Genomic DNA, 17838 nt, shown 5'->3' on the forward strand with positions numbered 1-17838 from the left:
GTTCTGCACTGCAGTTGGGCCGTTCAGTGATTGGACTCTTTCCAGCCCGCACCAAATGCCGTCTCTTTCTGTAGCAGGAAGATGAGCTTAGGCTGTCTTTCTTATGGTGCCTTGAATGATATATTCTGCTTTGGGTGCAAAAGCCCATACCAACTTGAAATGCTGTCTGTGCTCTGTATTTAATAATAGTAGTAACAACAACAATAATAATGAATAATAATAGAAAAGGCTGCATATTTTTAGGATCATCTTTGAGTAGAGCCCTTCCTCTTCTCTACTATTTTTCAGTAATTTTCAAAAAAAGGTCTACAGATTATATTGCAAGATGTCTTTGTGAGTTTTCTGTTCTCCTAATATTTTCCCCCTTTGTATTATGTACTATATCATTTTATTCTTTCAGCAAATGGGACAATTTACAAATAAGAATTGTTCTAGTTGATGGCCAGAATAAATGTTCCTCACACTAAAAATATAGTTACTATGTTGGCAAGAGACTAAACCTGGTTTTTAATTGAACTATAATTAGCCTATCATTAAATGGGTATATCTTAATCAGTTGATGAGTTTTAACAATTGTATATACCCATGCACCACCACCAAAACAATATAAGACATTTCAATCACCCTGGAATGTTCCCTCCTGTCCTCTCCTGGTCAGTGCCCACTACCCAGAGGCAGTCCCCCTTCTGATTCCTATCACCTAGATTCGTTTTGTCTGTCCTTGAACATTATGTGAATACAGTAGGAGTGATTTTGTGCTGGGCTTTTTTCCCCTACACTTACTATTGTGTTTGTGATATCTTTTCATGTTATTGGGTGTGTCTAAAGTACATTCCTTTTAAAAATATTATTTTCAGGGGGAATAGGTAATTAGGTTTATTTATTTATTTATTTGTAGTGGAGGTACTGGGGATTGAACCCAGGACCTCATGCATGCTTAGCATGCACTCTACCACTGAGCCATAGTCTCCCCACAAAGTGCATCCCTTTTTATAGCTGAATGGTATTCTGTTGTATATTTACACAATTTGTTTATTCATTACCTTGTTGATGGGCATCTGGGTTGTTTCCAGTTTGGGGCTGTTTTGAATAAAGTTGCTGTGAACGTTCATGTACGAGTCTTTGCATGAGTTGTGGCAGAGGCTCTAAGGTGATCTGGGGATCATGGCGTTTATATCCTTGCTTAAGCTCCTCTCCAAGTACGGGCAGGACCTGTGACTTGTCTCTAACCCAGAGAATGTGGCAAAGGTGATGGGATGTCACTTCTGTGATCATGGTACATGAGATTCTATCTTCCTTCTTGCTACCAGGCTTTTCTGGCGGGCTTTGAGGACGTAAGCTGTCCTACGGGGAGGCCCATGTGTCAAGGAACCGACAGCAGCCTCTGGTCAATAGTCAGCAGGAAACTGAGGCCCTCCGTGGAGGACCTGCAAGAAATTGAATCTCGCCAACAACCACGTGAGCTCAGAAGTGGTTCCTTCCCCAGTCAAGTCTCAGGAGAGACTCCAGTCCTGGCTGACACCTTGATGGCAGTCCTGGAGAGATGCTGATGCTGAAGACCCAGCAAAGCTGTGCCCAGACTCCTGACCCACAGAAACGTGAGGTAATCATCATGTGCCATTTAAGCTGCTAAGTTTGTGGGAATGTTACACAGCAATGGATAAGGAATACAGTGGGTATAAGCTTTTATTTTTCTTGGGCAAATATCTGTAAGTGAAATGACTGGATCTAATTTTTGAAGAAACCAACAAACGGTTATTCCAGCAGTTGTATATTTTTACATTCCCATGAACAGTGTCTGGGGGTTCCACTTACTCCACATCGTTGACATCTTGTGTGACCAATCTCTGATTTGCTGTTCTAATGAGCATTACACTTATTTCTCACTGTGGTTTTTAGTTTGCATTTACTTGCTAGCCAGTGAGGAGTAAACCTCTTTTAACCAGTGATGCAACCTGTTCAAATTTTGTTTTTTTTTCCAAGAGAAATGCATCTTGTTTGTTGGCTTAATGTTTTTTTTTTTAAAATATGTATTTATTTTCTTTCAGGAAGATTTTTGTGGGGGGTGGTAATTAGGTATGTATGTATGTATGTATGTATTTAAATAGAGGTACTAGGGATTGAACCATGACCTTGTACATGCTAAGCATGCCCTCTAGGACTGAGCTATACCCTCTTCCCCCGGCTTAATTTTTCTTGTTGTTATTTGTGATACATGGATGAAAAGATAGGATTCCAGTCTTCAGGAAACAAATATGATAACAGAAATATCAATGTACAATTGCATGTAAAATATATAGTGGGGAATGGAGGACACGAGGTATGTGGTATATATAGAAAGGTGAGCAATACAGTGCACTCACTGCAGGGTGAGGTAGCCTGCATCACTATGCTGAGGTTTACAGATTGGTATCAGTTGAGCTAAATTAGGCTGTGCTACAGTAACAAGCAGCCCACCACATTTCAGTGGTTTAAGACAATGAAGGTTTGTTTCTTGTTCATACGGTGGGTTACCCTTGGACTGTGTTCTGCATCATTGTTTCCATTACGGGACTCTGGGTGACAGAGTATCCACCACCTGGAATGCTGCTGATTACTATATCAGAAGGAAAAGAACGCACAGCAAAGCTTGCACAAGCTCTTGAACCTTCACCTCCGTGTAACATATTCACACTTGTGCTCTTTTATTGGCCAAAGGAATGATTCCAACAGGGCAGGGATATATAATCCTATCACGTAGAGGTTGAGTAATTTCCCCAGAAGGGCGGAATCTGGGCGTAAGCCAGATCTTAGAATTCTAAGCCTAATGCTGTCCCTCCTGCACCACAGCTGTCCCAAATGAGTCTTTTTTTTTTTTACATTTTTATTGATTCATAATCATTTTACAGTGTTGTGTCAAATTCCAGTGTTCAGTACAATTTTTCATATATGGACATATACACACTCATTGTCACATTTTTTTCTCTGTGATTTATCATAACATTTTGTGTATATTTCCCTGTGCTATACAGTGTAATCTTGTTTATCTATTCTACATTTTTGAAATCCCAGTCTATCCCTTCCCACCCACAAAGAATTTATTTATTTAGCATGCCTGCTTACTTTATTTATATACAAATGCATATTTTCAATTTTTTTCCTTTCCAGTTCAGAAGGCTCCGTTGGTAATGAATTTTCATTAAAGTAGTACAAGATTGGGACATACAATATGCTTCAACACATTTTCCAAAATAATCAACACAAACCCAATGTGAGAAGCAAACAATTATTACCTTCAGAATTAGCCCCAGATTATTAAAATGCAATTATACTTGGAAAAGTTAACCCAGCAGGGGGCCACGTTCTTTTTTTTTCTCTCTCATTTTCACAATAAATTTCCTGTGTGTAGGGGACACTGCCTCCACACTCTCCTCCTAATATCTCAACAATACCCAGGACTCAAGGGTAAAAGAGTTTGTTTCTTCCTCTATTGATTTCAAAGATACCAATCAGATACTAAATCAGGTATCGAAACATTTTATGTGACTCACAGTGTTTACAATTGAAAATAATTTGCTGCCAATACTTTAAAATCTTGCATACAAGTTTGGATATGCATACAAGTTTCTCTTGGGAAACTGAAGAGCTGGCATCTCTGGCCCCACTCCCCTGTGGCAGCCCTTGGCTGAGCCATGGCTGCCCCTCTAGGAAGGCCACGTGCCCTGCTATCCAACTCCCACTGTCTCCCCTTGGCCTCTTCACTCATTTGAGAACCCCAAGTGAAGGCAAAGAGGAACTGGGGCCTTTCTCAATATCTCTCCCTCCCAGATTCTCTGCCGTCTTCCCATCCCCCACTGTCAGAAGTCTCTCGATGCCCTGAGCTACTCAGTAGGGAAGCCTCCCTAAGAGCTGCCTACAGGGCTGAGAGCCAGATGCTGTAGCATCACGTATGAGTGGATTCAGCCTGGGGCGGTTCACACGTCCCCTGGGCTCCTGTCGTGGACTTCAGGCAATGCCTGGTTCCTCCTGACTTGTGGCCCTGGCTTGCCTTCCTGCTTCTGCTCTCATTATGGGACAGTCCACCCCTTGTTCAGCCCCACGACATGCACAGATTCTCAGAGCTGTCTGTAACCTGTCAGCTCACAGCCTGGCCACTTCCTCTGGCTCTGTACACCCCTTGGGCTCCCAAGTGTACTTGGCACTGCTTAAAATCGTTGTTGGCTTAAATTTTATTATTTATTTGCATAGACCATGTCAGTTATAGAGTCTTTGTCTCAGGGTCTGTCTTTACTTCTACCTCACACATACACAAAAATCCAGGTGAATTTCAGATCTAAAACAGGAAGGCCTCCAGAAGATTACAGAGAATATCCTTGTGACCCATTTGTTTATGTAGTTCATTTTTTAAAAAGTCATTCAACACAAAGCAGAATTGAGAGTCTACTGTGTCCTCGACTCTGTGCTGGGCAGTGGGAATACAAGAGCAAAAAAGACAGTCCCTTCCCTGAAAAAGCACAGTTTAGTTGAGGGGAGAGACAAGGAATGGAAGATCACCCCAAGTGTGACAAGAGCCATAGCAGGGTGCTGTGGGAGCCAGAGGTGGGGGTACTCAGTTCAGCCCAGGGGAGAGAGGGGGGAGGGCTTCCTGGAGGAGGTGATGGGTGTATGAGGGAGGGGTTAGCCAGGAGGAGTAGGAAGAAGAGCATGCCAGGCTGAGAAACATCATCTACAAGGGCAAGAAGAAACAGGGCACAGGATTGCTACCTACTTCTTTAAAACGTGTAGAAATTCACTTGGCTTGCTTGTTGGATTCTTGCAGAGGAATGTCATGTGCTTGTCCAGCACATTCACCACAACATGATGCGATGTTAAGGCCGGGTCTTGTCCTAGTTACACAGACGGGGACAGGTGAATCTGGAGCGCCTCGATGACTTGTTGGGTCCCTCTCGCTCTCTGGTGAAGACAGTGAAATTAGAGCGCAGGTCTTTGGATGACTATTTTTATACTCTCTCTGCCAAGCTACTCGGCTGCTAGTTCAGCTCCAGCCAAGCCCTTGGGACATCACAGAGCCCTGGGGCTCTGAGCAGCTCTTAGCAGTCTTGGGCCAGGTGTACAGTTAGCCAGTTATTGCCTTCAGGCTTCTCAGCATGGTTAAATCTAAGTGATTGGCACAGGGCAGGTTCTATGGACAGGATCGCAGAGGACCAGAGTCACAGGTGTGCTGAGCCCAAAATGTCCATCTTACACTCAGTGACTCACTGTAGGCAGGCAGCTCTGAAAGGAAATGCACACTCGGATGCCATGCCCAGGACCTGCCACTAGGTGGCGCTCGGATGCAGGGATAAATGGGCAACTCGAGGGCTTGCAGTGGCTGCAGCTGCACAGAGGGCGTGTGAATGCACTGGTATCTCTGACAGAAAACGTGCTTGAGGCGGGGAGACCCGGTCACATGAAAGATAACCATATCCACGTGCGGGCCTGTCAAGATCTTCCTCAGTGCATTGTCAAGCCCTGGGCTGAATGTCCATTTGGCCTTGGGGGTTCTGTCTGTCCTGAAACTAGCAGGGGAACTGAGTAGGAGCGTGGGCTCTGCTCCCTGCCCTGCTACAGTTACCTTCTGGGGACCACATGCCGCTGGATTTGGACTCTGGAAAGATCACGGCACCACCCTCCCCCACATATATAAACATAAGCCTGTTCCTGCAAGACCCCAAACGTGCATGGCACACACTGGCAGGGAGGGTCTTTCTAGATTTTCTGATGGCGAAATTCTGGATGGTGTCATCTGTTCCCTTTTCTGGTGTTCCGTTTTGCTATCTCCTTTGGAAAGTCCATGTGGATAACAAGCAAGTCTCCTGGCCCTTTGTAACTTCAGTTTTCTCCTCTGTGATGTGGGGATGATTACAGCTTGGGTCTCCTAGAGCATTGCCTGAAAGGACAGAACCAAGAGAGCTTTGCAAACTGTCAAGTGCTCTCTATGTATGCTTCTTGTGGCTTTGCCTGTGGCACCAAGTCTTCTGTTACATTATTTACTCCTCTTCCTTCTCCTAGATAGCCTTTATCATGGGCCAGCAGAGTGCTAAGTATTTCATTGTTCAGAGATCTCCCCACACCCTGTGAGGCACTGCTTTTAGATCCCCACCAGGCTAGGACAACCCCAAAGGCAGATATTTAGTCTGTGGTCACATCCAAAGTCCCAGTTTCCAATTCAGCAAGTTGGTCCCTGAACATAGGAGCAGTGATGTCCAGATGCCGAGAGATTAGAGAATCAACCCAGTATTTGTCAAATGCTCTCCAGCTGGGCCCTAGGCAGGAAGATGAACCAGTGGTCAGATGGTAGCGTGGGGACGTTGCTGTCGGAGGTGGAGTGCAGAGCTGGGGTTGGGGGGCACCCTGCCTGTGCAGGAAGGGGACAGGCGGGGAAGAGGTGGACACAGGGAGAGCTGCCCACGGGAGGGCTGATGCCTGGTGACAAGTCAGTCAGGTGAGTGATGAAGGCCAGAAGGGCTTCTAGGCAGAGAAGCATCTTGTGCCAAAGGCCAGTGGTGCTCTGGGCTTGGCAAGCAGTTCTGTCTTGGGGAGAAGGAGCCCTATGGAGAGATGGGGTCAGACAGGTGAGTGGGCCACTTAGGAGGCTTCAGAAAAGGAAGGAATGCCCAAGGTACACACAGTGTCTTAAGTCAACAGCACTAGCAAAAAATCAAAGCTCTCCATCGCATCCCATCTTGTCCCCATGACCACGAGGAGCAGGCAGCCCAGAGGGCAGGAAGCAGGGCTGGGCGGCCTGGGGCAGTGGGGGCAGAGGTCCTTTCACACTAGATTAAATGTGAATCACTAGCAGGGTCCTTGCCACGCCTGGCCCCTTCTAAAGGTCGCTGATTCTGAGTGTCTGATATTGTGATTTGTAGCTGCTGCCAAGTGGGAAGTCTCTGGTCAGGGGTCATCTCAGCGTGATGTTTACAGAGCCAGTCTCTGTGGAAGGTGGGGGTCACAGCCCAAGACAGCCACGACAAGGGGAGAAATACAGGGCCGCAGGAGATTCCAGAGGCCAGAGGGTGGCCAGGATGCTCCTTGCTCTATAGACCCTCCCTGAACCCTGGCTGGGTGTGGGGTCAAGGAGCCCCCCTCCAGCCTCGTGGCAGGAACAGCATCCCTGAGTTTCCAGCCACTCCCAGCCTGAGGCCACAGGATATATATTCCCCCAGCTTGACCCTGTGGGCCTCACAGGTGGGGCTTCAACCTTGCTGGTCTGCTCAGGTTTGGATAACAGATGATCAGTGAAATCATTCCATCTTCCCTGAGATGGGGACTCCCAGCAGTGATGGCCAAAGCACACAGGGTCATGGAAAGGACACTGGTGTCAAATGCCAATACTGAATAGGCCAATTGACTCCAGCGGACAAATCATTCAACTTCTTGAAACATACGATTTCTCATTTGTAAAGAGGGGCAACATCTCCACCTTGCAGAGTTAAAGATAGAACGAGACAGTGTGTGTAATGTTCAGGCTCAGTCCCTGGCCCAGAATAGTCCTTCCAGCAATGATCTGGTGCCTCATAGAGGACCATCCTTCTGCTACCCTGGGACACATGGTCAGAAATTCCCCTTCAGCTGGTAGAGGCCTGGCCTCCGCCTTGGCCGGCTTCCCGGGCACACTGCCGCTCATGGCCTGCAGGGGGCAGCAACGGGACACAGCCAAGCTCAGGCCTCTCTCAACAGGGCTGTGTGTTTTCCCTGCTGTCTGGGACAGAAAGTTCTCCATTGCATCAGTGAATGCAGCTTGGGCCGATTTGTTTTTAAATGGGTGATGTTTGAGATTCCTTTCTGAAAGCCCTTCACATGTGGCATTCAAAGAGAATCATCAGTCTAGACTCTCAGGCTGATAGCGGCTTGTATGAAATTTGGGCCTGTCTTTCCAGTAAAAGTGCCTGCCTGCTCCCAGCCTCAGCTCCCGCCCGCTCTCCCTCCTTCTCTTCTTGTGACCTTTTATCTCAGCGGGAGCCCTGACTAGAAAGAGGGTTCTGGAAATGTGGTGTGTTTCTCATTAAGTTTCTGCGGCAAAAAATGCACGTGATCCAAAGCTCTTTTTTCCCCTTCTTTCTTTACCCTCCGTATCTACAATAACTCCTGCTGCTTAGGTTTTATTTAATTTGAGGTGATTGAAGACAGAAATCTTGTTGATACCACGAGTTAAAAACATCTGTCTCTAGGGTCCTGGTGATATGCTGGGGTCTTTTTTTCCTTGGCATTGAGGTGGCCACAGAATTCCAAACAGAATGAGCCCTCTGCTAGGGACTAAATGTCCCCTTTTCCTTCTCTTTCCAAATCTGCAGATTTCTTTCTTTAAAATTTGAGGCTTTGACTTGGGAGATTGTAAGGTTGGAGGCTGCCGAGTGGGCCCAGGATTCTGAGGGGCCCTGAGGAGCCTGTGGGTGCTGGAGGGTGTCTCCCAGCTCTTGAGGTGGGGTCACTGCTGTGAACCAGGGACCCCCCTTCCCTGCATCTGTTGAGAGGCTCCCATCTGAACCCAGTGGTCTGTGGCAGCAGAGTGGTGACAGGGGGAGACAGTGCAGGGGGCGGGGGCACAGGTTCTAATGACTCCAAGTCCTCTTTACCTTCTTCTGGGGCCAGTGGCCCTTCGTCTCCTGGAGGCCGCAAGCCCTGCACAGCCTTTGCAAAATGTGAAGCCACAGGTCAGTGTGTGTGCAGCTGGTGTGTCTCAGAATAAGGCTGAAATTAGGCTTCATGCCTGAAGCGAAAGCCTGTAAGTGCAGGAATTGAGTCACACCTGTGCAGCTGAGCGGTCCAGTTATGGAGGTGTGAGCCCAGGATCTGTTCACCCAGTCTCTGCACACTCAGCCACTGGGACTCCTCTTCCCGTGGCCCCTCATCTTGGCCTTGGCAGTGGGAGGGGATGATTTTTCACCTTCCTTTTCAGAGCAACAGGGTCCCGGAGCTCATGGGTCAGCGTCATCCTGGGGACTGCCCCTCACTGAACTCAGGCGGGAATGCTAATGGCCGGCTCCACCACGCCAGGCCCTCTGCTGACTTTCCCCTTCCTTCTCCTGGGGCAGCCCTCACCCTCTATCACCGACACTCACAGAAGCCTTCAGGATCCAGCCCTACCATCTAAGTTTCAGTTCTGAACAACAGGGCAGAAAAAAGGAGTGGGCAGTTCATTTCTAGTCTGACGGCCACTGGCTCCTCGGGGAACCTTGGGCAAGTCCCTTCCACCCTCTACCCTGGTCCTCGTCTTTGCCATTTGAGTGGGACCTGAGGTTTGCTAAACTCCCAGTTCACAGAGCCTGTGGCAGGGGTCAGTGAACGATTGTCCACAGTGGCCTGTTTTTCTCAATATAGCTTAGTGGGCACGTAGCCAAGCCCATCATCTCTGTACCTTCTGGGGCTGCTTTTGCTCGGCAACAGCAGAATGGAGTAGTTGTGATGGGCCACATGGCCAGCAAAGCCCGAGATGTTCACTGGCTCTTCACAGAAAAAAATGTACCAACCCCTGGTCTGTGGCTTCCATTTTATTTTCTTTTCCCTGGAGTGAGGCAGAGTTGTTTCCAGAGGCACCGTCATTTTGTTTTGCTGTGACAGGTCATTTGAATGAGGCCAGAGAGATTCCTGCAGGAGCCAAGCCAGAGAGCAAGTGAAGAGTCTGTATTCGTCAGCTCTGGCTGCTGTGACAAAATACCGAAGGCTGGGTGCCTTCAAAAACAGACATTCATTTTCTCACAGTTCTAGAGGCTGGAAGTCCAAGACCAAGATGCTGGCAAATTCAGTTTCCTTCTGAGGCCTCTTCTGTTGGCTTGGAGGCCACCATCTCTCCGTGTCCCCCATGGCCTTGTTTTGGGGAGCGTGTGCATGAAGAGAGGCAGAGAGAGAGAGAGGTCTGGTGTCTCTTCTCATAAGGACACTAATCCTCTTGGATCAGGGCTCCACTCTTAGGACCTCATTTAAACTTATAGGCCCCATCTCCAAATACAGTCACATTGGGGTTAGGGCTTCTACATGTGACTTTCGGGGAGATACAATTCAGTCTACAATGGAATCCTAACCCTTTTCTCAGGAGACTTTCTAATTATGCCACCCTGACTGGTGGGGAAACTACGGCCGTGGAGGGTCAGATGCTCGTGCTGTGTCTTCGGTTGGATTCCCCAGAAGCAAACCGTGAGATGAAGACTGTTGGGCTAGTGATGTAGTGAAAACGTGCTCCCTGGGGGATTGGTCAGGGAGCCCAGGAGGGGCTGAGCAAGGGCTCAGGTGGCTTTATCCTGACCCTGCAGGGGAGCACTGGGACGTGTATTCCGTCTCAGAGCCTGGGACACCTGCGCGGGTCAGTCACTGGCCGACAGCTGCCTTGGCGGGGACATCACCTCCCAGGCATTTCCCAACCCTGCAGGTGAGGGCGGTCCTCCAATGGGAGTCGCAGGTGCAGGCATCAGAAGCAAGATCTCACAGAAGCTGGCAGAGGGCCACGCAGCAACTGTAAAAGGGATTGGAGGGCATCTGGGCAGGGCACTAGCCGTGTGGCTGCATCCTGCCAAGAAAAGTCTGAGACAATGACAAAACGCAGATCCAAGAGTGCCGAGGCTCAATTCAGTGAAACAAAATCTGGTACATCTATGAGAATGTTCTGTTCTTGAAAGTCCACTGAGGAAGGGACTAAGCCTTTGTACTGTCACATCCCCAGACCTGGCACACAGTAGGTGCTCATTTAGGCTTCAGTTCTGCCTGGTGGGGAGCTAGAGTGATGGGTGACTGGCCTGGTCAGGACCAGAGGATCCTGGCTCTCCTCATGGGTAGGATACCTGCCCTGGGCCTGACAGTCAAGAAAAGCTCAGGGTTTGACCTTTTGCCCGAGTGAAGGACTTTTTTGAGTGTGGGTCTCAAAGACTTTCTTAAAAACACAGGAAAGTACTCTTTCCCCACCAGGGGTGGTGGGAGTAAGGGGCAATGAAACACTCGGGGGCTGTGGGTGTGAACAGATGACCCACAGGCAGCCCGAGTGGGATTTTGTTTCTATCTTGATTTTTTTTAACCCATTTATAGAATGGTGGCTGATTTCACATGTTTCTGGGTCAGTTTGGTCACATCACCTGAATTTTTTTTGCTTTTGTGAGTATTGAACTGAAAAACTATTAGAAATAATGAGGGTTCAGGAAGGCAGCCAGTCACAAAATGAACGTACAAAAATCAATAGCTTTCCTATTTCCAGCAGTAACCACTTAGAAAAAATAATGGAAAAGAAAGATCTCGTTTATAATAGAAACAAAAGATATTTATCACCTCGAAGCAAACTTCTGGGAGAAGACACATGTGCTTCACCCTCCTCCCTCTGCGCCAGGCATCCCTCCGTGGTGGGAGGGAGGATTGTTATGACTACAGCCTGGATTCCAGGCCCCCACCCCTCAGAGCTCTGCCTCGGGAGCACAGGGGGCCAGTGTTGCTCTAACTCTCTTGGTGGGAGGTTTTTGTCTCCTCGGAGGCATGTTGAAGATATAAGTTCTTGACAGCTGCTCTGGGCAGCTGCCAAAGGACGGCTGGGCCTGCTGGTTGCCCGTTGCGGTCACTGTGGGTGGCCACCCGAGCCCAGGGCCCGGCCTGGAGCACAGAGCCGCTGGAGCGGCGCTGCTTCCTGGAGGGCTGGCTGTCTCTGGATGGCTACAGGGTTGACCACTGATGCCACTCGGGGATGTCTCGATGGCCATGCTAGTGTGGGTGCAGGACACAAAAGAGATCACTGGTAAGGGTTTCTCCTGTAACCAGGCAGGTGTCATGTCTGGGGTGGGCTTAGGTCAAGGGAGAAAATCAGGGCCCTTTTATCCCAAGAACATCCTAAGCCAGTCTCTGACTTGGGTGGAAGTGTTCCATGCATTGATTAGAATGATTTTCCTTTGCAAAAGGCAGAAAGCCCAGCTTAACCTGCACCCTCTGTCTCCAAAGAAAAGAAGAGAACAAGAGTGTCCCACCTGGTTCCCCTTGGTGCAGGGAAGCCCAGAGTGGCTGCCCATTGCCAGCCCCCGTGGCTGCCCAAGGAGGCTGCTTTGCCCATTCTTAAGGCAGACCAAGCCCCCCGGGAGCAGCCCGACACAGTGACAGACAGAGACGTGAGTCAGTTCCCCAGTTCCCTTGCCCCTTGGGAATGTGTGCTCTGCAGGGTCTCCTGGAGCTCCTGAGTGGGGCTGAGCCCAAGTTGGCCTTAGCAGTTACCTGCTCAGTAATGTACCTTCTCTTCCCTGTCTCACTTCCCCACTCCTCTACTGGTGTGTTCAGATAAACTCTTTGCATATGCATCCTTTAAGGGCGAGCCTCAAGTGAGAGAGAGTGAAGGAGAGACTGATTTAGCCTCATATAACTGGAGCCCAGGCATAGATCTGGCTTCAGGTAGGGTTGGATTCAGACGAGTCAGACAATGTCATCAAGGTTTGACCTCTCTCCTCCCATCACATGGCTCTGCTTCCTTCGCAGGCAGAATTTCTCAACACAGTGGTTCCTAGCAGTCCAGGTTTATATTCTCCCAATGCAACCACCCTAGCAGGAAGACGAAAATCCAAGCAAATCTTAGAATTGCAAACCTCTGGCCGGACTTGCACACCTCTGAGCCATCACTGAGGCCGGGTGGATGGAACGGTCTGATTGACCAGTCCTGAGTCGTGTGCCTGTGGCTCCCTTTCAGGTCCTCTTCTGTAATCTCCCGTTCTGCTTCTCCCGCCCACGCTGTTTCATACACTGGAGAGATTTCAGAAGTAGGGATGAGGGACTTGTGTTCTGAAAGTAGATAAGGGCAGACCCTTGCTTGTGTGTACCTGCTGATGTCTGTTTGTAGAAGGGAGAAGCCTTGAATTTATCTGTGCCTCTAGAGTCGGATCACTTGCTAACCATCAGACAGTACTGGTGACCATTTTCAGAGAGTGTGGGTCGAAAAGACTGCTCTTTCTTCTCACAGTTAAGGAATAAAAAGAAAATAAATATCCCAGCTGGACTATTGCATCCCTCTGCTTTTCATACTAGTGATTTGTGTGGGTGAAACCAATCTTTGGCAGGAAAATAGAAGGTAAGCAGGGAACCGCTCTTTGGAGAGTAACTACTGTGTGCCAGGCATCATCTCAGCACTTGTGTGGTTGGGGTTCACTGAACGTCAACCCTCCTTGCTCCTCTTACTGATGGGCACACACTGAGGTGGGGCAATGTTGAGTCAGGTGCTCCAGAAGCAGGGACTCTGAGCCCAGACCATTTCACCCCCCTCAGCCATGGTATTTCCATGCTTTCCCTCGGAGAATGGTTTTGGGAGAGAGGAGCCTGCTCTGCTGGTTCTGTGGTTAAGATAAACTGTCTTCCCATCAGTCTAAGTACCATGGTGTCGGAAAGGAGAGACTTTAAGCCAGTAGGGCATAGTTATATATGGTATAAGAATTAGAAGCAATCCGTCAGTGTTTGTGAAGTCACAAAGAGCTTAATAGCAAAGAATTAGTCGTGCACTCAGATCCAGGCTGGAGAAACCTGCCTGTGCAGTACACAGTGCAGACCAGGGGTCCAAAAGACAGCTTGGCTCCCGAGACCAACGTCTCTGCCTGCTCGTGTTGTAACTTTGTCCCCAGCACTCTGCACGGTGCTGGACACACAGTGGGTGCTCAGCCTGCACTGGTGAGTGAATGAACAAATGGGCACACATTGGTGGCTTTAAAAAAAAAAACAGTACTACTTTCCAAATGTCTTTCCATGACAACAAATAAATCATTTCTACTGGTTGCATAATAATTCCTAATAGTTGTTGAACTAACAGTTCAACATTGTTTGATATATTTAACTATTTAATTCCCTATTTTTGAACAGTTGGGTAGTTTACATCTTAGGGGGAGATTAAACTGTGCTATGAGTGAATATCCTTGCACTTACATTTTTGCAATTTTTCAAATCATTTCCCTAAAATATATGGAGAAAAGAATTGCTTGGTTAAATAGCATGCATATTTTAAGGATCCCCCCCACCCTCCTTTTTTTTTTTGATACACACTCAAATAGATACCCATATATAATAAGAAAAAGTGTAATTTAGTTTTTAAATGAAACAAATTTGTCCTTGACACACAGTCTTGGGCTAGATATAGCACATATTAGCACTCCAAAGCGAATTAATTAATTTTTGTGGATTATTGTGTAGGATAAGCGGGCCACTGGTTAAGTATCGAAAATCCTCTGCTTGCTTTTTTACTTCCACCATCCTGTCCTGCGCATCTCTGGTGAATCTCTGGAGAGGATGAGCATCTCGTCCATGGGCTGCGATGCCATGTCTCGCGGAGCTTACACCCAGCTCTGCTTCCTCTCCACCCCCGTCACCTCAGTAGTGCCTCACATGGGATCCAGGCTCCAAAAATACTTGTGGAATTCAGTGTTGGCAAGAGTGTGGGAAATCCAGACTTGCACACACTGTTGGTGGGAGTATTAATTGGTACAGCCACTTTGAAGGCAATTTGGCAGTGTCTGTTAAAATGTAAAATGTGCATCCCCTGTGACGCAGCAATTACAGCCCTCCACGTCTTCTCAAGAGAAATTGTTGCACACGTGCAGATGTTCACCGCAGCAGTATCGTCAAACTGAAAAACTGAAAGCCACTCACATGCCTTTCAATAGGGGGATGACTGGAAAAATTGTCTTGTGTAGTAGTTTGGGAAAATGAAATAGACCGGAGACAAAATTGGGTCCCGTGGGCCAAATCCAAGCCGGCAGACCTGTTTTATTCACATTGTACGGTATTTTTGTCCCATATAATCTGCAACTATTTCAGTAGAGTTGATTCTTGTTACTTGTGGTGGCTGGGTTCTGGAGAGTCAGTGCAAATACTGAGTTAGCGAACACTGAACCGTCTCTCCCCCAGTGGGAAATACAGGACGAGGTTTCTGTAAGCCCTTGGCCACCTTTTCATCAACCAGTAGATACTTAACCTTATTTTTGTTTGTTTTTGTTTAAAGACAACTTACTTAATGCATTATTGATTCATTACCATTGAACTCACAGCCAATATTATCATAACTCGTGCCTGAATGGAGCTTTTCCAACAGATGCTATGTTTTCCATAAGGCACATCACGGGCTTCCTGCTCTAAGGAACCAGACTGCACTTCAGGACATAACTCAGGGGCCACTTAGAACAGTGAAATTACCGACAAAAAAGCATCACAAAAGTGTGAACAATGTGACATGAAATAGACCACAGAAAAGACACCTGTTAATCTATAGTACAAGGGCTGAAACAAGAAGGCAGGGTCCCCGTGATCAGCCTCAGCTGAGAATGTGCATGGTGGGTGACTCAAGGTTTATTACCACTATTCACACGTCTGTGAATGACCACAAAAATGCCGAGGGTATCGATTTTGGTGTTACCAATAAATTTTAGGAAGTACAGAAATTCACAAATATAGAATCCATGAGTAATAAGGACTGACTGTATGTATCTTTGCAAGGATTCTTAAAAACATAACCTCAATGACCACTGCAGCTCCTGGATTCCTTCATATTATTGAATATCCATCAAAATTCACACTTTTCCAATGGTCTTATTAAAGAATTGTTCTGAATCCATGGATTGAACCACAGTTGATATGTTTGAATTCATGTGCAGTGATTATGATTAATTTTATGATTTATTTTTAAGGTTGTCATCACTGATGCTCAGATTGTCTCATCGTTGGCCAGTGGGAGTTTTTTCAAGTTGGCACAACCCCAGTTATCTTTGATAACTTACTTTCTTTCTGATACAATTAGAAGTTTAGGCTCCTCTTATTTAGTTCCTGTTTCAGATCTCAAATTAGCTATTTCTCCAGGCAGCTTTGTTTCCTTTTAATGAGAAATGGTACACAGGGACCCCAGTATGAATGCTCAGGGTGTTCACTGCTATTGTCCCTGTTTCCAGTCCTCTTGAGCAGATAGACTGAAGAAATATAGGGAGTAGTGATCTCCCTCCCTCCCTCTTTCTCTCTAATCAATTATGAAATACACTGTGAATTTGAACCAATGCTTCCTTTTCAGTTTCAGGAGTATATGGCTTTTTCTTAACTTTTTCTAGCATCTGCATTTCCTTCTTTCCACATCCAGAATCTTTGTTCTCAAAAACAGCATGGATGATAAAATGTCATGTTCCATAGTTTTATCCCCCATTACATTACCCATAGGACAGTTTTAGAACAGCAAAACCACATGCGATCAGCAGCAATGTCACTGCTGAAAACAGCTACTTCTCTCTTGTTGCAGTTCTTTTTGTACGTAGGATACATCCCACTGAGAGTGTGGAGTCAAATTACTATAGTGATTCTCCGTGTTGTTTTGCTACCAAAATGGATATACAGTTAGGTTCATTTATTTCATTTCACTTTTTTTTTTACTTTGGGATTAATACTTTAAATTTTAACTTTGTCTTAAAATATGTAAAAGAAAAAATATGGAAAAGAGTTATATAACATCAAAGACATATCTAAAAACCAAAATATAACGCAAAGAAGTCTAGCTTCGAACCCTGCCTTGCCCACTCTATTCCCTCCTTTTCCTTAGAGAAAACCCTTAAAAGTTTTTGTGGTTTATTCTTCCATTGAAAAATAGAATTAAATCTGTATATATTTCTACCTATACATCTCCTTTCTTACAGAAATAGGAGAATATGATACACATTTTTCTGCACCTTTAAAAAAATCACTTAGAAATGTATCTTGGAAATTACTCTACAGCAGGGGATGGAGATGCTTCTCGTTCCTTATCATAGTTAAATATTACTCTGTCATATGGATGTACACAATTTATTCAACCAGCCCCAGATTGTGGCATTTTGCTTGTTTTCTGTCTTAACTGTTATAATTAGTGGCCTTGTGCATATATATCTTCTGTAGTTTTGCCAGTATAAATTTGGAATAGATTCCAAGCAGTAAGAATATTGGATCAAAGATTAAATGACTGTGTAATTTTATGAAATATCTCCAAGTTCTCCTCCATAGGGGTTATACCATTTTTCATTCATTCTAGCAACATATAAAGGTATGGCTCTTCCCAAAGCTTCAACAGAGTATACTGTTGAACTTTCAGATTTTTGCTAATCTTTTGGTTCGGTGAGAAATTGCATTTATTGCTCTTATATCTGGGATGGTTGACTAGGTGTCTCTGCCAGTTAGCTGGACTCATTACCATGGCTGAAGGTTTGGTTAGCTACCAACTGATCTAGAGTGTTTTTGGCTTTATGGTTACAGAGTCACATGGAAAGTGTGATCCACAAAACGGAGAACATAGCGTGCACTGGACGGTGTGCTCTTTGTCCAGCTACTGCTCACAGCATGCACCCTCACTGCACGGTGTATGGCTGGGGCCTACGTCTCATTTAGATCCGTACGTCCTACTGTCCCTCTGGACCTCTCTCATCCCCTGGTGACGCATTCCCGGCACGCCAGTCTCAGGCATCTGCTCAAGGTCAGTAAGGATTTTTGCTTCTCCCTGGGTCCTTTGGCTTTGCCAAAGATGGGAATGTACTCTGGTTCTGCATGGACCGCGTGGTGCGGGAGGAAAACCGAAGTAGTCATGTTGGCCTTAATAGAAGACTGAGCTCTCCTGGGAGGAGGGGTCCTGGACTCGAACTGCAACTCTTCCTGGGTCTCCAGCCTGCCAGCCTACCCTGCGGGTTCTGGATTTGCCAAGCCGCCACAATCACACGAGCCAATTTCTTAATGTAAAATCTCTCTGTGTACACACACATGCACGCGCGCGCACACACATGCATGCACATGTGCACACACCCCTGTTGGTTCTCTTTCTCCGGAGAACTCTATTACAGAATGTTGGTGAGGAAAGGGCTTCAACCTGGTTGTTGCTTGTTTTCT

The sequence above is a fragment of the Vicugna pacos genome, chromosome 17 (genome assembly GCF_048564905.1).
Source record: "Vicugna pacos chromosome 17, VicPac4, whole genome shotgun sequence".
In the NCBI taxonomy this organism is placed as follows: Eukaryota; Metazoa; Chordata; class Mammalia; order Artiodactyla; family Camelidae; genus Vicugna; species Vicugna pacos.